The sequence below is a fragment of the Mercenaria mercenaria genome, chromosome 13, assembly GCF_021730395.1.
Source record: "Mercenaria mercenaria strain notata chromosome 13, MADL_Memer_1, whole genome shotgun sequence".
NCBI lineage: Eukaryota > Metazoa > Mollusca > Bivalvia > Venerida > Veneridae > Mercenaria > Mercenaria mercenaria.
Genome location: NC_069373.1, coordinates 59,983,837 through 60,005,431, shown reverse-complemented (window position 1 = coordinate 60,005,431; position 21,595 = coordinate 59,983,837). Strand labels below are relative to the sequence as shown.

The 21,595-nt window shown below is 35.5% G+C and overlaps 1 long non-coding RNA gene across 1 annotated transcript; it reads left to right on the top strand.

Annotated features, from left to right (window-relative positions):
- Window positions 1-6,131: 6,131 nt before the first annotated feature.
- On the top strand, window positions 6,132-7,596 carry LOC123528925 (uncharacterized). The gene is made up of 2 exons (XR_006682049.2): window positions 6,132-6,232; window positions 6,727-7,596. It is a non-coding gene; the product is annotated as an uncharacterized LOC123528925 (long non-coding RNA).
- The last annotated feature ends 13,999 nt before the right edge of the window (window positions 7,597-21,595 follow it).

Sequence of the window (21,595 nt, the reverse complement as noted above, 5' to 3'; positions counted from 1 at the left end):
CTTTCGTGTATTGCTTATCCACGCTTTGGAAAAATATGCAATATTATATTATCCAAACCGATTACTTTTATAACTTATGTCTTTCGAGTTTTTAGTCTCGTGCAACAAGTGCGTTCAGAATTTCGCTATTGTTAACTATCAGTAACATATTGTGCCACATGTTAACAATAATTACCAACGTTGGTGCAAAAACAAACCTCGACTTCATTTAAAATGACAGAAAGAATATCATTGTTTATCCTGTCACTTGCAGTATTTTCGACCCGATATCAGGGTGCCGTATATCTTTGTTGATATACCGTCAGTTAACACGTGACCAGTGATATACGGTCAGTTGATCATGTGACTGTATGATCGATATTGTTGTCATAAGAAATTTTGCATTGAAACCATCACCATTGTGTTGGAAATGTCCATACTAAGAAAATGAGTGGTCAAATAATGAGCTTTAAATCAAAAACGAAGAAGTTAATTAATGCAATTTTTAACTGTAACCATATTACTGTGTTGGTGATTACGTCATTATATAAGTGACGTCATTACGAATATGACGTCATTAAAACGGTTGTCGCACAATTATTTTTGAAAAATAAAATGCCAAATATCGAAAAATGAAGTAATGACAAGATAAATAGAATAATAAGTTAGTTCCTAAGATGGAGAAAGTTTATCTGGCTCGGCTCCGGACGTTATCAGGTTCGCCTTCGGCTCACCCGATAACCTCCTCCACCTCGCCAGATAAATTTTCTCATCTACGGCACTAACCTATTATTCTCTATATATCTGCTTTGTTCAATAAGTATGTAATCACATTTACATAAAAACATAAACCTGCCTGTACCGGAGACCACGCTTGAATAGACGGGAATTTATCAAGAAAAAGGATAAATCATAAACAAGACCCACTGCGTTGTTAATACCTATCAATTGCACCCGGTGACATTTTTAGCTACTTATTGCCTAAAAGCCACACACAGCATATACACCGTCTGGAGTTTTGAATAAATGATGTTGAATTACATATTTCAAAGTTTGTTTCTCAAGACTTGACTTTTGCGCAGCACACTTCTGTTGAAAATTGATCGGTTAACTATTGACTGGCAATTTGCAAGTATATATGGAGTCATGTAATATTACACATTTATTAAATGGCTTGCCGGCTAAGAGTAACAAAACTTGCCTGAAATCAGAAGACGGCAACTCATTCAATAAACGTTTTATTTATTAGCCCGCCCAGTAATTATTTGCGAATACAGCACAAAGTCATACAGCACAAAGTTTGCACCTGTGATTCATATAAGGGTTCATATGATAATACACAGTATGGATGTAGACATTGTTTCATGTGAGGCACCCATCCAAATGGCTTACAAAATGCCGATGGTTCTACCGAGGTGCCATGGCGGTGGTTAGTAATTCCAGAGGGGCAACTGGGGTGTTCTTCACCATCAAAGGCTGGAAAAACACCAAACAAAAGGTTATTTTATAATACATCTAGGATTTAAGTAAATGGTCTTTGGCAATATGATCTATGTTCTCAATAGATGGACGCGTGTTACAATGTAATTTATGTGGTAACTTGTTACTGCCTTTTCACAGATGTTATTACCTATCACAACATCAGACTTTAAGTGTCGTGTGGAGGCTGTAAATAAACTCCCCGTACTTGGACGTGTTGATATATTTTCTGGTCCTTTAAGATAATGTAATGACATTCATTTTTACTATAATAGAATTGTGCTTAAGCCGGTGTTAGGGAGCGTGAGGGGTGTTGTACATTTCATAACCTTTCATGAGCACTCAGTCAAGCCGAGTCTGCTACCATGCTGCTTGGTTGTGTTTATGCTTCTAAAGGATCTTTTAAAGATTTTATTTACTGAGATTCAGTCATTTCAAAGTTGCATTTTCCATTACTGCTCATGAACAGACTCAATGAAACCGAATCTGCAATTTTCACTGTTTGTCTTGTTCTTGGTGCTTCCGAGGGATCTGCTTTTCAGATTTTATTTACTTCACAACAGCGGGTGTTAAGTGCTGTGCGGCGGCCGTAAAAAGTCGCCCCGATTTCATCTCAGTGTTGTTATATTTTCTGGTCCTTCGGGATCATTGATTTCAACTCATTTAGATTTGAAGATTAAATACTGCTTAAGCCGGTGCTGGGGGGCGTGGGCGGTGTTGCATTTTTCATTACTGCTTATGAACAGACTCAATGAAACCGAGTCTGCAATTTTCACTGTTTGTCTTGTTCTTGGTGCTTCCGAGGGATCTGCTTTTCAGATTTTATTCTTAATGACCTGTCTTAGTACTGTAATGTTTAACTGCTAAATTTTAGACAGTATTGATAAAAAGTAACTTGTTTTAAAGAAATGCATTTTAGAGGCATCCCTGACCATTTCGCAGTACAAATGTAGTCAATTATTTCACACGTAGCATAACACATGCAGTCTTTTTAAATTCATATTTGAATGCCGTTGTGCAATGTATCTAGCATACAATCTACTGTAAAGTTAACACGTTATTGGCATGCCGCATCACTTACAAGTAACGAGAAATTTTATATCAGGTACATATATACTGATTAAAAAGATCTTGGATATGTAAATAGAAATGGAACTATATAATTTAAATGTAACAAATACGCATAAACAGTGACATTTAACTTATTCCACTTTCAGATCATTTCTGCTATCATCATGCTGAACGCATACCACGGTCGGGCAAAATTTCCAATGTGAAAAAATTAAAAGCATTTTAAAGATATAATTGCTTTCACAAAGGAAAGGCTATGCTTGAAAATATATGATTTTTTTTTTTTCGACCGATCTCGACCGGGCTAAAATAACCCGATCAAACCCCCAAAAGTGATGTGTCTAGCTCAGTCATGAAATGTATAATATTGTACGTGTTGAAAGCACGTAACATTATTTTACAGAAGTTAGTAGTGCACTATCATTTCTCATGAACAACTGAACAAAAAAGGCAATATAAAAATGTTGTAATAACAGAATTATGTTCAATAATACATGTCGGAATTATTCTCTACCATCTTTAACAAACAACAACAATATCACAGTATTCTCTCTTTAATTGATGCTGCCAATTACAAAAAAAAGGACAGTTATACCAAAAGAACCTGTATCAAATATTATGGGTTTTCAACTTAAAAAGAGGATGATTTAAGGGTCAAATTGGACATCCTGGTTACACACTTAATATCATGCTATTTACCTTAGACTGTATATACGCATTTATTCTGTTTAACTGTACTTTTGTTTACCCATTACTCTACGACATGACTCGTTAATAAGGTATATATAATGCTATATAAGTTCTTTACGGCTTTAGTTGTTTCTTGTAGTTTTGTCACGTTATATAAAATGGGGTTTGGTTTCAGTGTTGTTATATTTTCTGGTCCTTTGGGATCATGGAGTCCATTCAACATAAATTATGTGTAATAGAGTTCAGGTATTAGGCCACTAATAGTAATGTTTAAAGAATGGCATTTGCTTGGTATATTCTTAAAACTGACCGTGTTTCGCACTGTGTTGCAATGTTTAAACAACTTTTACCGTCAGGTTTTTGGAAAATTTTGTATAGTTCATGATATTTCCTCAAGCTCAAGTAGAGACAAATTTCAAAGTGATGGCCACTATCCAAAACGTTCGCAGAGAATTCATTTTACCATTAATTTTGATAAAAGAAACATCAGACAATTGGTAAACAATTATAAAACACAAAATAAAACTGTCAGTATAATTTTTTTCTAGGGTGCCTTAAGTAAACGGATTTAATGAGACAGAATTCTTACTCCAACATTGAAAAATTAAGGTCGAATCTTGCGGGTCTGTTTTGAATTTTGCTCACTTCATTCAAAAATAACCTTAGGGCAGAAGTAAAACCTACCTACATTTCTTCCACAATATGTAATCTAAAGAGTTAATGCGAAATAGAGAACTTTTAGCGTATGTAAGTCAGTAGTTTTAAATATGTCTAACTCTACCCCTTCTGTTTCAGAGATAAATTCACTTTGAACAACAAGAAATCGCTTATAAAATGATTTTTTTCCACTCTTGTACAATAAATCAATAATAAGTCTTGAAAGAAGTAAAAACTTACTAGAAAAATTGAAAATAAGGGGAAAAAATGTTGGTCCCAGTAGGGCTTGAACCTACGCACCCCTGAAAATTGCAGTCAAAGTAGGTTTATGGTAGGAACTGAATACTCTTCAAAAAGGAGGTACTCTATTACATGCCTAATACCTTAAACCGGTGCTAGGGTGCGTGAGAGGTGTTGCACTTTTCATTACCTCTCATGAACAGACTCAATTAAACCGAGTCGGCTATTAATCTACTCGGTTGCATTCTTTGCTTCCAAAGATCTTTTTACAGATTTTATTAATATTTTTTACACAGATACATGGCTTTTTCACTTATTGGATCTTATAAGAACTAAAAATGCTAAGATTCTATATAATGGTAAGGTAATGTTGCGGTCCGTCAAAAACCTTTTGAAACTGTTAATTATGGTACTTTATGTAGCAAGCTAAACCAAATGGGCGTTGAAAGCCCGACGGGTTTATATCTTATCTAAAGGAAGAAGTCAAACAGTCGGTAGCAACAATGTATCTTCCTAATGAGCAATATAAACTGTTATCTGAGCCGGTAACGATGCTGAGTCGAGTCACAGAAAAACAGAAACAAAAACAATACAAACAAACAACCAGTTACCCGAGAGCCAGATATTTACGTCTGCACTTTCAGCCAGTAACATATTCTTTTTCTTGCATGCCACATTCTTCAATAAATAGAAATAAATTGAGTAAAATGAATGTTTTTCTTTTATAGCACTATTCTATTGCAGTAGCGTATCAATTTACGCATTCATTCTTGAATTAAAGAAATGAGTCGTCTTACACACTGGGGTGTCAGACGACTTTATCTAGAACGGGCAACACCGCGGGAAAATCCTGTCTGACATGCAAGAATAGGTACTTTTTGTGTTTTATCAATCGTTGTTAAAGTCGAAAGTTTTTTATGCGGGTGAAAGTGCCATTTTTGTCAGAATAATATATTTAATACAGGAAATTGAATGCTGCTTATTAGTTTCGTCACAAAGGTTGTTAAACCAGTCTGCAATAATTACCAAAAACGAGGAGGTTCAAAATAATATGTTAATTTTAAGAAACTTGGATGTCTTCAATGAATAAGTCAATACCTGCAGGGATAAAAAATGAGGAATTGTTCTGATGATTAGCTAACAATTAAGTACTATTATTTCATGCCGTTGCTGACAAAGGGTCTTTAACTTGGTTAATTGTCATTTCTGAATATTTTGTAGCAAGAACATATTTCGCTGGTTTTTGAAAATGTTCGCTTCAATGAGGGTTACTTAAAAGCTGATCTCCAATTATTGACAGAATATGTACACGTCCAAAATATATGGGTATGTATTTTTAGCGCGACTATTCGAAAATAAGGTACAGCTATTGCACTCGCAAATTCGTCGGCGACAGCGTCCGCTTCCGCATCAGAGTCCCGATTCAGTTAAGTTTTCATGATAAATGTTTTTTTTTTAGTTACCACTTGTGGACAATGATTGAACCCAATACCCTTATTCACTGTGAAGAACTGACTTGCATTGCACAGGTTCCGTAAACATTTTGCTTTTTTTTAAAATCATGCTCCCTTTTCGATCTGATAGGCACTGACAGGTTTCATAGCTCTACTTTGCATTTTTAGTTAATTATGCCCCTTTTCGACTAGCTTTTATATTCTTTCAATAAAAATTCTTTAGTGACAAGGCTGATGAATAGTCGAGTGTTGCTGTCCTCCGGCATCTCTTGTTTTTCAGAAACTATAATGCTAAAACACATGTGTATATATTCACAATCCTTATCAATTGCGTTGTACTATAAATAGTTTTTAACACTTAACTACTACAAATCCGGATCCGTCACATGACTTGATATGAAACATGGTTTATTGCATGCATAATTTGTCGGAAACTTAGGCGCGAGTATCATGTGACCATCCTATTGTAATAAACTTTAGAATACAATTGATTATCGTCACGTATCGTTTTTTTTAGATATTGGGAAATCATCTTCCTGTATAAAGTGGAGTGGTCCATTACGGATGTAAATCCTTATAAAAAGCTTTCTTATCATACGTTGCAGTTATATCGTTTAAACTAACGTTGATAACATAACATTGAAAGGAGAAATAAATTAAAGGTAAATGTAAGGTAGATGTACATGCTAGTGAAACATACAGTGTATACATTAGCGCTCATGTAATAATCACATGGTTGTCCAAAAAAATGCAATAACAGAACTATAACTAATGCAAAACACTTCATTATGAGTTCTAAAATAAATATACATAGAATATTAATCTATTTAAATTAAAAATTGGAATAGCTTTTGCCAAATGAACGCCAGGTAGGTGTAATATATTTTACAAGTGACATAGTCACCGGTAAAAATAAGATACCATGATGATAGTTAACGAAAGGTATGTTGATTTTACATGTAAAACAAACATAAACTCATTTCATTTATCTAAACTGTACAAACTATACAGGGTTTGACTTGTGACTTTTCACTGTGAAGATATGAGATATTTTTCACTTAAATACTCTAATAATTGACAGGAAAAAGGTAATTAACTAAATTAGTTATGAACATCATTTTACTGACATAAATTATGCTCATCATTTTTCTTCCAGCAGAAGGAAATTCATTGTAATGCAAACTAGAAATATCGCCTACTTACTGATAAGCCTATTAGTCCTGCAAATGATGTCAGAAATTGCTGGCCGGCCACATAACTGCTGCAGTTACAGACAATGTCCACGAGGTAGATTGTGCGTAAATATTGGTTCTCGTTGTCGTTGCAAGAGCAATCGTGTAGTTACGGACTTTTTCGTCATGCTTAAAGGACCTGCGAAAAGGCACAGACATCAACATAGGTACTAGAACCGTCAGATCGGACTATAACTGTTTTTAGGGATGATCTCGTTCTTTTCAACTGTGATATCAATTTATAGTACTGTGATGTCTTCTGTTTAAATCACTGCCATACGAACACTACATGTGCGAAATGAACTATTCACAACGCGACATGAGCACTACAAACCGTAATGCAAAAGATACATGAAATGTGATATATGAAATCAACAAAAGTGAAATGTGAATTTGTCAAAATTCGATATCAAATCTTGACATTCGGATAGTGACATACTGCCTCTAGTCATTAGTACAGTCGCTATGCATTTTAACTGCCTATACTTGCTGAATTTATTTATTTATTTATTTGGGTTTTACGGCGCACCAACACAGTATAGGTTATATGGCGCCAAACAGGACTACAACTATACTTGCTGAAACATTTTACATATCGATTACATTAAAATATTTGTAAATATACATATGTTTTACATTCTATTTATTGTTGTGTGTATTCCACTATGTTCTACCGGTCAGTATAATTTATTTCAACTTTATCACATTTTGTTTTATTTGTTTTAATATGTCAAATTTTTTTTATATATTTTCGTCTCATTGTGTTTCATTTTTTAGTAAACTTTTAAACTTTCCTTTCGTGTATTGCTTATCCACGCTTTGGAAAAATATGCAATATTATATTATCCAAACCGATTACTTTTATAACTTATGTTTTTCGAGTTTTTAGTCTCGTGCAACAAGTGCGTTCAGAATTTCGCTATTGTTAACTATCAGTAACATATTGTGCCACATGTTAACAATAATTACCAACGTTGGTGCAAAAACAAACCTCGACTTCATTTAAAATGACAGAAAGAATATCATTGTTTATCCTGTCACTTGCAGTATTTTCGACCCGATATCAGGGTGCCGTATATCTTTGTTGATATACCGTCAGTTGACACGTGACCAGTGATATACGGTCAGTTGATCATGTGACTGTATGATCGATATTGTTGTCATAAGAAATTTTGCATTGAAACCATCACCATTGTGTTGGAAATGTCCATACTAAGAAAATGAGTGGTCAAATAATGAGCTTTAAATCAAAAACGAAGAAGTTAATTAATGCAATTTTTAACTGTAACCATATTACTGTGTTGGTGATTACGTCATTATATAAGTGACGTCATTACGAATATGACATCATTAAAACGGTTGTCGCACAATTATTTTTGAAAAATAAAATGCCAAATATCGGAAAATGAAGTAATGACAAGATAAATAGAATAATAAGTTAGTTCCTAAGATGGAGAAAGTTTATCTGGCTCGGCTCCGGACGTTATCAGGTTCGCCTTCGGCTCACCCGATAACCTCCTCCACCTCGCCAGATAAATTTTCTCATCTACGGCACTAACCTATTATTCTCTATATATCTGCTTTGTTCAATAAGTATGTAATCACATTTACATAAAAACATAAACCTGCCTGTACCGGAGACCACGCTTGAATAGACGGGAATTTATCAAGAAAAAGGATAAATCATAAACAAGACCCACTGCGTTGTTAATACCTATCAATTGCACCCGTGACATTTTTAGCTACTTATTGCCTAAAAGCCACACACAGCATATACACCGTCTGGAGTTTTGAATAAATGATGTTGAATTACATATTTCAAAGTTTGTTTCTCAAGACTTGACTTTTGCGCAGCACACTTCTGTTGAAAATTGATCGGTTAACTATTGACTGGCAATTTGCAAGTATATATGGAGTCATGTAATATTACACATTTATCAAATGGCTTGCCGGCTAAGAGTAACAAAACTTGCCTGAAATCAGAAGACGGCAACTCATTCAATAAACGTTTTATTTATTAGCCCGCCCAGTAATTATTTGCGAATACAGCACAAAGTCATACAGCACAAAGTTTGCACCTGTGATTCATATAAGGGTTCATATGATAATACACAGTATGGATGTAGACATTGTTTCATGTGAGGCACCCATCCAAATGGCTTACAAAATGCCGATGGTTCTACCGAGGTGCCATGGCGGTGGTTAGTAATTCCAGAGGGGCAACTGGGGTGTTCTTCACCATCAAAGGCTGGAAAAACACCAAACAAAAGGTTATTTTATAATACATCTAGGATTTAAGTAAATGGTCTTTGGCAATATGATCTATGTTCTCAATAGATGGACGCGTGTTACAATGTAATTTATGTGGTAACTTGTTACTGCCTTTTCACAGATGTTATTACCTATCACAACATCAGACTTTAAGTGTCGTGTGGAGGCTGTAAATAAACTCCCCGTACTTGGACGTGTTGATATATTTTCTGGTCCTTTAAGATAATGTAATGACATTCATTTTTACTATAATAGAATTGTGCTTAAGCCGGTGTTAGGGAGCGTGAGGGGTGTTGTACATTTCATAACCTTTCATGAGCACTCAGTCAAGCCGAGTCTGCTACCATGCTGCTTGGCTGTGTTTATGCTTCTAAAGGATCTTTTAAAGATTTTATTTACTGAGATTCAGTCATTTCAAAGTTGCATTTTCCATTACTGCTCATGAACAGACTCAATGAAACCGAATCTGCAATTTTCACTGTTTGTCTTGTTCTTGGTGCTTCCGAGGGATCTGCTTTTCAGATTTTATTTACTTCACAACAGCGGGTGTTAAGTGCTGTGCGGCGGCCGTAAAAAGTCGCCCCGATTTCATCTCAGTGTTGTTATATTTTCTGGTCCTTCGGGATCATTGATTTCAACTCATTTAGATTTGAAGATTAAATACTGCTTAAGCCGGTGCTAGGGGGCGTGGGCGGTGTTGCATTTTTCATTACTGCTTATGAACAGACTCAATGAAACCGAGTCTGCAATTTTCACTGTTTGTCTTGTTCTTGGTGCTTCCGAGGGATCTGCTTTTCAGATTTTATTCTTAATGACCTGTCTTAGTACTGTAATGTTTAACTGCTAAATTTTAGACAGTATTGATAAAAAGTAACTTGTTTTAAAGAAATGCATTTTAGAGGCATTCCTGACCATTTTGCAGTACAAATGTAGTCAATTATTTCACACGTAGCATAACACATGCAGTCTTTTTAAATTCATATTTGAATGCCGTTGTGCAATGTATCTAGCATACAATCTACTGTAAAGTTAACACGTTATTGGCATGCCGCATCACTTACAAGTAACGAGAAATTTTATATCAGGTACATATATACTGATTAAAAAGATCTTGGATATGTAAATAGAAATGGAACTATATAATTTAAATGTAACAAATACGCATAAGCAGTGACATTTAACTTATTCCACTTTCAGATCATTTCTGCTATCATCATACTGAACGCATACCACGGTCGGGCAAAATTTCCAATGTGAAAAAATTAAAAGCATTTTAAAGATATAATTGCTTTCACAATGGAAAGGCTATGCTTGAAAATATATGATTTTTTTTTTCGACCGATCTCGACCGGGCTAAAATAACCCGATCAAACCCCCAAAAGTGATGTGTCTAGCTCAGTCATGAAATGTATAATATTGTACGTGTTGAAAGCACGTAACATTATTTTACAGAAGTTAGTAGTGCACTATCATTTCTCATGAACAACTGAACAAAAAAGACAATATAAAAGTGTTGTAATAACAGAATTATGTTCAATAATACATGTCGGAATTATTTTCTGTCATCTTTAACAAACAACAACAATATCACAGTATTCTCTCTTTAATTGATGCTGCCAATTACAAAAAAAGGACAGTTATACCAAAAGAACCTGTATCAAATATTATGGGTTCATCTTAAAAAGAGGATGATTTAAGGGTCAAATTGGACATCCTGGTTACACACTTAATATCATGCTATTTACCTTAGACTGTATATACGCATTTTTTCTGTTTAACTGTACTTTTGTTTACCCATTACTCTACGACATGACTCATTAATAAGGTATAAATGATGCTATATAAGTTCTTTACGGCTTTAGTTGTTTCTTGTAGTTTTGTCACGTTATATAAAATGGGGTTTGGTTTCAGTGTTGTTATATTTTCTGGTCCTTTGGGATCATGGAGTCCATTCAACATAAATTATGTGTAATAGAGTTCAGGTATTAGGCCACTAATAGTAATGTTTAAAGAATGGCATTTGCTTGGTATATTCTTAAAACTGACCGTGTTTCGCACTGTGTTGCAATGTTTAAACAACTTTTACCGTCAGGTTTTTGGAAAATTTTGTATAGTTCATGATATTTCCTCAAGCTCAAGTAGAGACAAATTTCAAAGTGATGGCCACTATCCAAAACGTTCGCAGAGAATTCATTTTACCATTAATTTTGATAAAAGAAACATCAGACAATTGGTAAACAATTATAAAACACAAAATAAAACTGTCAGTATAATTTTTTTCTAGGGTGCCTTAAGTAAACGGATTTAATGAGACAGAATTCTAACTCCAACATTGAAAAATTAAGGTCGAATCTTGCGGGTCTGTTTTGAATTTTGCTCACTTCATTCAAAAATAAACTTAGGGCAGAAGTAAAACCTACCTACATTTCTTCCACAATATGTATTCTAAAGAGTTAATACCAAATAGAGATTTTTTACCGTATGTAATTCAGTAGTTTTAAATATGTCTAACTCTACCCTTTCTGTTTCAGAGATAAATTCACTTTGAACAACAAGAAATCCCTTATAAAATGATTTTTTTCCACTCTTGTACAATAAATCAATAATAAGTCTTGACAAAAGAAAAATGAAAATAAGGGGAAAAAATGTTGGTCCCAGTAGGGCTTGAACCTACGCACCCCTGAAAATTGCAGTCAAAGTAGGTTTATGGTAGGAACTGAATACTCTTCAAAAAGGAGGTACTCTATTACATGCCTAATACCTTAAACCGGTGCTAGGGTGCGTGAGAGGTGTTGCACTTTTCATTACCTCTCATGAACAGACTCAATTAAACCGAGTCGGCTATTAATCTACTCGGTTGCATTCTTTGCTTCCAAAGGATCTTTTTACAGATTTTATTAATATTTTTTACACAGATACATGTCTTTTTCACTTATTGGACCTTATAAGAACTAAAAATGCTCAGATTCTATATAATGGTAAGATAATGTTGCGGTCCGTCAAAAACCTTTTGAAACTGTTAATTATGGTACTTTATGTAGCAAGCTAAACCAAATGGGCGTTGAAAGCCCGACGGGTTTATATCTTATCTAAAGGAAGAAGTCAAACAGTCGGTAGCAACAATGTATCTTCCTAATGAGCAATATAAACTGTTATCTGAGCCGGTAACGATGCTGAGTCGAGTCACAGAAAAACAGAAACAAAAACAATACAAACAAACAACCAGTTACCCGAGAGCCAGATATTTCCGTCTGCACCTTCAGCCAGTAACATATTCTTTTTCTTGCATGCCACATTCTTCAATAAATAGAAATAAATTGAGTAAAATGAATGTTTTTCTTTTATAGCACTATTCTATTGCAGTAGCGTATCAATTTACGCATTCATTCTTGAATTAAAGAAATGAGTCGTCTTACACACTGGGGTGTCAGACGACTTTATCTAGAACGGGCAACACCGCGGGAAAATCCTGTCTAGCATGCAAGAATAGGTTCTTTTTGTGTTTTATCAATCGTTGTTAAAGTCGAAAGTTTTTATGCGGGTGAAAGTGCCATTTTGTTTTCCCATGCGGATGCTGATGAATCTTGCGCTTCCTCTTTCATATCATCTTGGAAATACAAAATGCTTTTGCCATTTATACCACTTTTGAAAATATTGTCTTGACCTAAATAACGACAGCAATTTGAGTGAAGAAAGTATTGACAAAGTGAATTCAGCTATCAATGTTTAAATACACAGGCAAGGTTTTAAGAATTTATATTTGTGAAACTGGATGTCTTGACTTAGATTCTTGATTTGATCTTGACGAAACTTTCACAAATGTAGTTACTATGATAAAAATGTTAAGCTATCTGAAAAAAATTTAATTGTTAATTGATAAGATATACAGTTTACATTTTCCTAAGTGTTGTGGTTTTGCACTTTGATGTTTTTACTCCTTTTGTCATCAAAGGACCGTATTAGAGATAAACTTCCGGGCTTTACTGCCTATCCTAGGTAATATATAATGATATAACTATTTTAAAATTTACGTAATTATATATTCTTATCTAGTATCTTATTTGTCAAAAAACCAGTCTCAGGGACTGTAGGATTGCGCTTTCCGTCTGTTATTTCGTCCGTCCGTCCGTGCGTGCAATCCATAACCATTGAGTGTGTTGTATGGCGATTGATGTAAATAGTTTTGTGAAATATTGTGAAATATTTGCATTTTTATTGGATTTTCTTTCAATTTATTTGAGTTTTTTTTTCGGAATAACGTTGAATGTTTCAATAGATTTCTCTTCACACACAATGATTGACCAATTATCACTTGTAGCTTTTCGTGTCAAACACCAATACAATAGATGTGAACTAGTATCCCCGGAAGAAATCTCGTACTCCTCTAACTTAAATAAAACTGTTAGGTATTTTGAAATACAGAGGTACAAGAGAGGGTAAATATAGAGTTAAAGACCTGCTCCGCGGCTATTCAAGTTCTATTGTGTGTATTCAATCCATGATTACAATAGGTAACAGTTAACGGCCACGCGCCACACTTCAGCACGCAAAACCACAGGTATTTTATTCAGAATTTCATATAAAATAGAGTCTATTTTGACATGCGTCACTGTTCATAGTCAGGATTTTCATGCTTTTTCATCGACAATTTAATGTTAAAAGGTAGGACTGGAGCAGGTCTTTAAGTCAATATGGGATGTCAATGAAGGTGTCAATTTGTATAATTTACAAGTACTGCCTGAAGCAATCACAAATATAGTTCGACCACGAAATGAAATCTGTATAAACATTTCAAATTGAATGGATAGTCAATATCTTGAAATTCAGCAGCATAATACCAAAAATGTTACCAAAAATAAGATTTGAATTCATTACAACAGGAAGAAGTGAGATGAAAATTCGTGTGTGCAATTTCAACCCAAGATCTGTCAAAAGTAAGACAATTTCTCTGCGTCATTATATAGTTTCAAATGCTTTTGATTTGGTAGCACTCACCGTGACTTGGCTCGGAACTACCCTGGATAAAACGTGTATTGGCGAACTTGTACCGAATGGTTATTCAATTAAAAATGTTGCACGCTGCAGCGGCAGCCATGGAGGGGTGTGGCTCTCATATATAAAACTGCATTTACTCTTCGTGCTGTTGCATCTAGTCGTGACAAAGATTTTAAAAAATTTGAATACATGGATTGTTATTTGAGTATCAATGGATTTTCTGCACGAGTGACAGTGATATATAGACCAACACCAACAAAACAAAACGGTTTAAAGACTAGTGTGGTTCTACAGCAAGATATGCTATAGTTGATAAAGACATTATCATTGTGGGAGACATGAATTTCCATTTCGATATTCCATCAGACCGAGATGCTGTCAAATTTAAACGTGTACTACAGTCATGTGGTATGCATCAACATGTGAATGGACAAACCCATGCCCACGATATTGTAATAACCAGGAACGACAGCAAAAAAATATCAGGTGTCAAGGTCATCGATCCAGGTCTTTGTTACAATACTGGTAATATGTCACAAGACCACTATGCAATTCACTTCAACGTCTGTGCCACAAAACCAGCTCCGGTGCGGAAGCCGGTTTCGTTTCGGAAGTTACGCTCCACTGACTAAGTTCTTTCAAACTAGACATCTCAGCGTCCCTAGCATTAAATACGTTTCCAGAAGGCACAGACGTGGATCAGCTAGTGAATGTATATTCAAACGGATTATCCTTACTGATACGCATAAAAACTATCGTTCTTCAACCTAGCTGCCCGTGGTTTACAGACGAACTTCATGAAGCTAAACACATAAAACGCAAGCTTGAGCGGAAATGGCGTAAATATAAACTAACAATCGACCATCAACTTTATAGGGACCAATGTGCTACCATAAATCTCCTATTTCATCTTCGAACCGACTACTTCTCTGATCAGGTAAAAAAACAAAGAAAAATATCAAACAGGGAATGCCACGCACCAAAAGCGCAGCCTCCTCAAAACGAACCCACCAGCACGCAAACACGTGCACCACACACACACACACACACACACACACACACTCAAAGCTCACACATCAGGACAAAACGAACAACACACACACACACACACACTCAAAGCCAACACATAAGGACAAGACGAATAATAAGCATACACACACGCGCGCACACAAAGTCAACACACAAGGACAAAACGAACAAACAAAGGAACACAGTGGGGCACCGCCTTGGAACGGTCAATGGCAAAAACACCACTGGGGAGCTTAAACCGGTTTATGGTGCGCACCCAACCTCACTCTTACCCCCAAAGTCGTGTGGCACTGACCACAAACGATAACCAAAAATGTACCAGGAGACAGTCATGATGCTGCCCGTCCCTCCAATTCAACCTCAAAGGAACTTGCGCTGAAGTTTAAGTGACGTTTTCATCGAGAAAAATGAAAACATTAGGAATGACATTATTTCGCGTAGCCAAACTGATTGTGATTCAGCAGACATGCATTGTTCCGAACACCAGGAAGTAGCAAACTGTCTTATTGATTTAGCTCCTGCAACGACAGAAGAGGTGAAACGTATCATACAAAAATCTCCAAACAAATCCAGTGAACTTTACCCTTTACCAACATGGCTTTTGAAGACATGTCTTGATGAGCTCTTGCCATTGAAAACAAACATCATAAATACATCATGGAATTAGGTTATGTACCAAAAGAGTTTAAATGTGCTAGGATAAGACCCTTGCTTGAGAAACCAGGTCTCGAACCAAATATCATCAGAAACTACAGACCTGTGTCTAATCTCCCGTTCATTTAAAAAATCTTAGAAAAAGTAGTAGATGCGCGTCTTGAGCGGCACTTGAGTGAAAAAAGCTACATGAGACACTGTAGTCTGCATACAGAAAGTTTCATTCAACTGTGTTGGTTTTGATAAAGATACATAATGACATCCTCACATCTCTCGACCACAATTCTGTAACAGTCCTCGTGCTGCTCAATCTCTCTGCAGCTTTAGACACGATTGACCACCAAACACTGTTACACCGACTCGACAATCATTTTGGAGTCGCAGACAAAGCTCTTGCATGGATGTCATCATATCTTAGGGAGTGCTGTCAAACTGTATGCGTTGATGATGAGTTGTCGACGCCTATTGTGATGAAATGCAGTGTGCCCCAGGGATCAGTACTTGGTCCAAAGAACTAGATCATGTGCAATAAACCCGTGGGTGCCATATGCAGACGTCATGAACTTCTTCATCATTTCTACGCCGATGACTCCTAATAACACGTCCTTTAAGCCGATAGAGGCTGTGGCTAAAAGTGAGGCTTTGTGCCGTATTGAGAGCTGTCTGGCTGAAACTATTTCATGGATGCATTGCAACATGCTGAAGCTCAATGCTGATAAAACGGAGGTAATTTTCAATCAAAGCATAACTCCAAGTACATTGATGACGTCTCAGTGAATATCGGTGACTCTGTAATAAAATCCACAAAAATGTATTAGGAATCTTGGTGCAGTATTTGACAACAGTATGGATATGAAACAACAAGTCAACATTGTGTGCTGGGTTGGATATGCACAACTACGCAGAATAGGTAACAGCAGACGGTATCTTACCAGTGATGCCACAAAGACCTTTGTCAACAGCCTGGTTACTTCACGGCTAGACTACTGTAATGCCTTGTTAAGTGGTACAATGTATTCCAAACAGCGCACTTAGCAAGTTGCAATATGTCCAGAACACGGCAGCTCGAGTCATCACTAAGACGCCCCGTCGCAATCATATAACACCGATTCTAAAGGAGCTCCATTGGTTTCCAGTGAAATAACATGAATAAATTAATTACATTACCTCCGTTTTATCAGCATATAGATAGAAGTGTATAATACGGTCAGAAACCTAAGATCACAAGACACGCTGTCACTGGTTATGCCAAAAACTAAAACCATGATGTATGGTAATCGCAGCTTTTCGTTCACTGCTCCAAAGCTTTGGAACTCCCTTCCCGTCAAAATCAGGGAAGCTCACACGCTAGCTGCTTTCATAGCCTGCTAAAAACCCACTTCTTTGTACAACAGTTCGTTTACTGACCGATACATTTCAGTTCACAAAACAGCGAAAAACAGTATTTTATCTTAGGGTCACTTAAATACCTTTAATTATTATACCTCACATAAATGTACAATGCAAATTTCCCATTAGTTTAACTTGAATAATATATCATATTCCCCAGTGATTTTATATCACATGCGCAAAATCGTTATTTTCAATTTATGCCCAGGTGATATGATTCATAATTTCATATCACATGCCCAACAGCGTTATTTTGTTTTTTCTGCGCATGTGATATTATTTTTTCATATCACCCGTTGAGAGACTGATACTTTCGCATTGATTAAAAGACTAAGTCGATAAATTTTCAAACGAGGTGCTTATATAATTATACTTTAGAATTAAATTACCTTTTTCTGGTGCTCTTGCATGTACGAACACGGCCGAATTTTCTTTTTTATGCTACGTGCAAAATATTTTGAAAACAATTTTTCATCAAATATTGAATCGAAACTACCACAATAAGTTTGGAAATGATCTAAGAAAATGAGTGCTAACAATGTTTCGTTTAGGAAAAAAGAAAGTTATCGCCGTTTTTCGAATGCTACTGATTGACGCAATGTTGAAATATTAGAATAAATATAGGGGCCTGCGATATGTAAAGGTCTCGACTAAATCTATCAAAAAAGTCTTATTACACAGCAAAGTCGCCACAAATTATGAGTGCTAACAAGTAAAGACTCTTTATTTCTGTCTTCATTATTTGGTTAGTAATTACTTTTTAATGTCAAATGAATTGTTTTGTTGATTTTCCAGTAAATGCTTTGGCCCTTACAATCTTTCGGTATAATAAAATAAATATTGCATTCCTAAAAGGGCGATATGAAAAATATTCACCCCTCGAAATATGAATATAGACCTCGGCTGGCGCCTCGGTCAATATTCATATATCTCGCGGTGAACATTTTTCATATCACCCACTCAGGACGCAATATTTATATAATATGTATGTATGTTTTTTTCTTGTTTTATCTATATGTTTTATATTTATGACTTTTGTTAATTTGGAATGCATTTTTGTTTGTGTTGAATGCGTATTTGTTTGTATTGTTTGCAATTTATTCTCTACATGTGCATGAAAAGCATAAAAAGAGTGCTGTATAAATTTGATATGATAATGGTAATAATAATAATAACTGTGTCATTCATCAAATGATTTTGATTACTTGGCACAAATGTTTCTTATGACGAGACAATGTGTCGTGCGCAAAAGCCGGACCCATAGCCAAAAGGTCAATGTCACACTTGGAGGTCGGACGTCAACAGGTTTTATTCCTTTCCGGTCCATAGCTCCTCCATCCATGAAGGGATTTTAATATTACTTGGCACAAATGTACCCCATAAAAAGGTAATGTGTCACGCACAACTCTCAGACCCCTACCTTAACCGTTAGCCAGCTAAATTTCTAAAATGGACTGGTCCATCATTCAAATTGGGCAATACCATTTATTATTTAAAGGGGTGTTCACTGTAAACTTTACTGACTGAATAGCGAACAGTGCAGACCATGAGCAGGCTGATCTTGGCCTGCACTGGTCGCAAGGCAGAATCATTTGCCGCCAGCAGGCTAAAGTTTAAAGGTCAAAGTCACGCTTGGCAGTCAAAAGTTAGTATGGCATGAAGAGTGTGTGTCTCGTGTCCAGTTCAGAACTCTGTCATCCATCTTACTTGGCATAAATGTTCCCCATAATCAGGCAATCTTTCATGCGCAACACCCAGACCCGTAGCTCAAAGGTCAAGATCACGATAAGTTTGATAGGTTTTTTTTAATATGGTCAATAACTCTGTCATCCATTTTAATATTACTTGGCACAAATGTTTTCCATAATGAGACAACTTGTCTGACACAATCCCTTATCACTAACTTAGAGGTCAAGGTCACTGTCGGAGGTCAAAAGTCAATAGGATCTGTTTCCTTTCTGATCCATAACTCTGTCATCAATTAAGGGATTTTAATATTACTCGACACTAATGTTCCCAATAATGAAACAATGTGTCGTGTACAATATTCAGTCCCCTAGCGCAAATGTCAAGATCACACCTTAAGGTCAAAAGGCAACATCTTTTCTTTTCCAGCCTGTAAAATATTTTTATATAAGCTAATGTGTCATATAGACCAAATTAAAAAAAAATGTTGGTGTATTTTCTACAGATTTACTTCCCTTTAATATGATTTTTTACATTTTCTTCTCAAAATTTCCCATCAGTTTCAAAATGAAATGTTACAAAATTGAAATTAAATACTGTTTCATATTTGTAGATGTTATAAAACAGTCAACAACTGTAGATTTTCGTATATGCAAATTTTAATCCAAGTGTTGTGTTATAAGATATTGTATATACAATGTAGTACAATATTGTTTATACATCATTGGCAGATATCAGTTCATTATGTTATACTGCAATAGTGAAAATTGGTGCCTTCCAATAGGGGAAGTTTCTATTGCATGGTAATACTTCATTCCCTTGTTTTTTTAAGGTTTCAAGTTTCCGTATCAAATAATGATACTTTCTATCATTGTGATAAAGAAATGACTGTGATATGTTACATAAGATAAGATGGTTATAGATGTAACCATATATGCTTATAACATGTGTTAAAGATGATGTCTTTATGTCTGAAAATCAACCAATCAATCAATCAATCTGTAATAAAGATTAATTATTTTAAAACTTTAACAATCCTTCTTATTTGTATACACATTTTAGGAATTCTACCAGAGCTGTGAAACACACTGCAGGTACATGCCGGCATCACGGAGAGCTTCTGGCGTGTAACAGTGGAGAAGTCGCTGTTTCCAGATTCCCCAGGAGGCGGCGTCAACCAGTTTCGGTATTAGACGGTTCAGCAGGGTGATAGGTGTCCCTGTTTTGTAATGGTTAGCAACCCAGGCTACTGCATCCTGAATACATAATAGTAAAGAGCGTACATATAAGGTAAAATGTATCAACAAAAGCTCTTGTGAGTTGTTTATTGTTTACATCAGTTTGACAGGGACATACATCGTCTTCGGAAGACAAAACAACAGAGACAGTAGTCGCAAATTTTCACCGCATGCATATTACCAATGAACGGGTGTTTCATTCAAGAAAGGTGTTCAATATACATCAAACCTGTATAGCCGAAAAGTGGTATTTATCTGCAGAAGACATTTATATGCTCAAATGGTATCGAAAAAATGAAATAAATGGTACATACGACCATCTTTAGTGCCATGTGGAAACTGTTCTCAAATGGCGTTAGCATATGTTTCACTCAAACATAGACAATCAGATAAAAAGTAGGGCAAAATGAGATTGAAACGTGAACGCAACATGGAGAAACTCTAAACTGGTCACGGCAGTCGCATAAATAGTATAGTCTCGCATTTCGATTGAAATATATTGTTGAATTACTCATAGGAGCTTTATGTCGAAGTAGCTAGTATCAATCATCCTTTAATGCCCTAAATTTATCTTTATATGTATGATATGTAATACGTCAGCGGCTTACATAATGAAAAAAACTGTAGGTCTTCAATTAAGGGTCAAAAAGTATAATTTTATTTATTGTGTTAGATTTTTTGATCAGCTTGACTCAATAAAGGTAAGCAATGACACATTTGCTCGAAATTGTGTTCTATTTATTACAAATTAAAAATTTATTGGCTATTATAATTCTAATGATCAAGGTTTCAATGTATCATCGTATACAATTACAACGCATGAGTGCAATTTAAATGTAGATACCTTTCTCGTGTTGTGTCGATACCATGTTCCTGTGTAAACACCAGAGATATTTTTACTAGTACATGATTTTTTCTCAGAAAACGTCTGGCAATTTGTATTCACGAGTCTACCAATATTAAAACAAATATTTAGATAGATGTCAAGACAGTTCATGTTTTAAATTAAGAAAACAAAAGCTAAACACATTCCTAAACACTCAAACTAATATATATAATGATGTTTACCTTTATTCCATAAAATTCAAAAGCGGTCTGGCACTTGCACACTTCGTCACTGTGTTTTTTTTTTGTGTAGAACCTGTTCCCATGCTGTTTCTTTAATCTCGTACAGTTTGGTCGCCAATAGCGGATCTTCCCCAATAGCGGATCACTTTTGATAATTGTTTCTGTAATTTTTAAAAAAGTTTATCAAAGGTAATGAAACTTTGTGGTCATGAATATTAATGTTTAACAATTATGAATACAAAATGTTTATTGACTTTAGTTGCGTCTTCAAAATCGAGGTCAATGAACCGCTTGACGAAGCATTTGCTAAGCACAGAAACCAACCCTGTCTTTGACAGTGAAATTTTGCAGACGACTCTCCCGTTTCTTTTCAAACGAAATAAGGTGACCTGAAACCTACTTCAACTAAAAGGTAAACCGTTATAGACCAGTATTACCAAGTAATGACTTATAATTTGCTCTT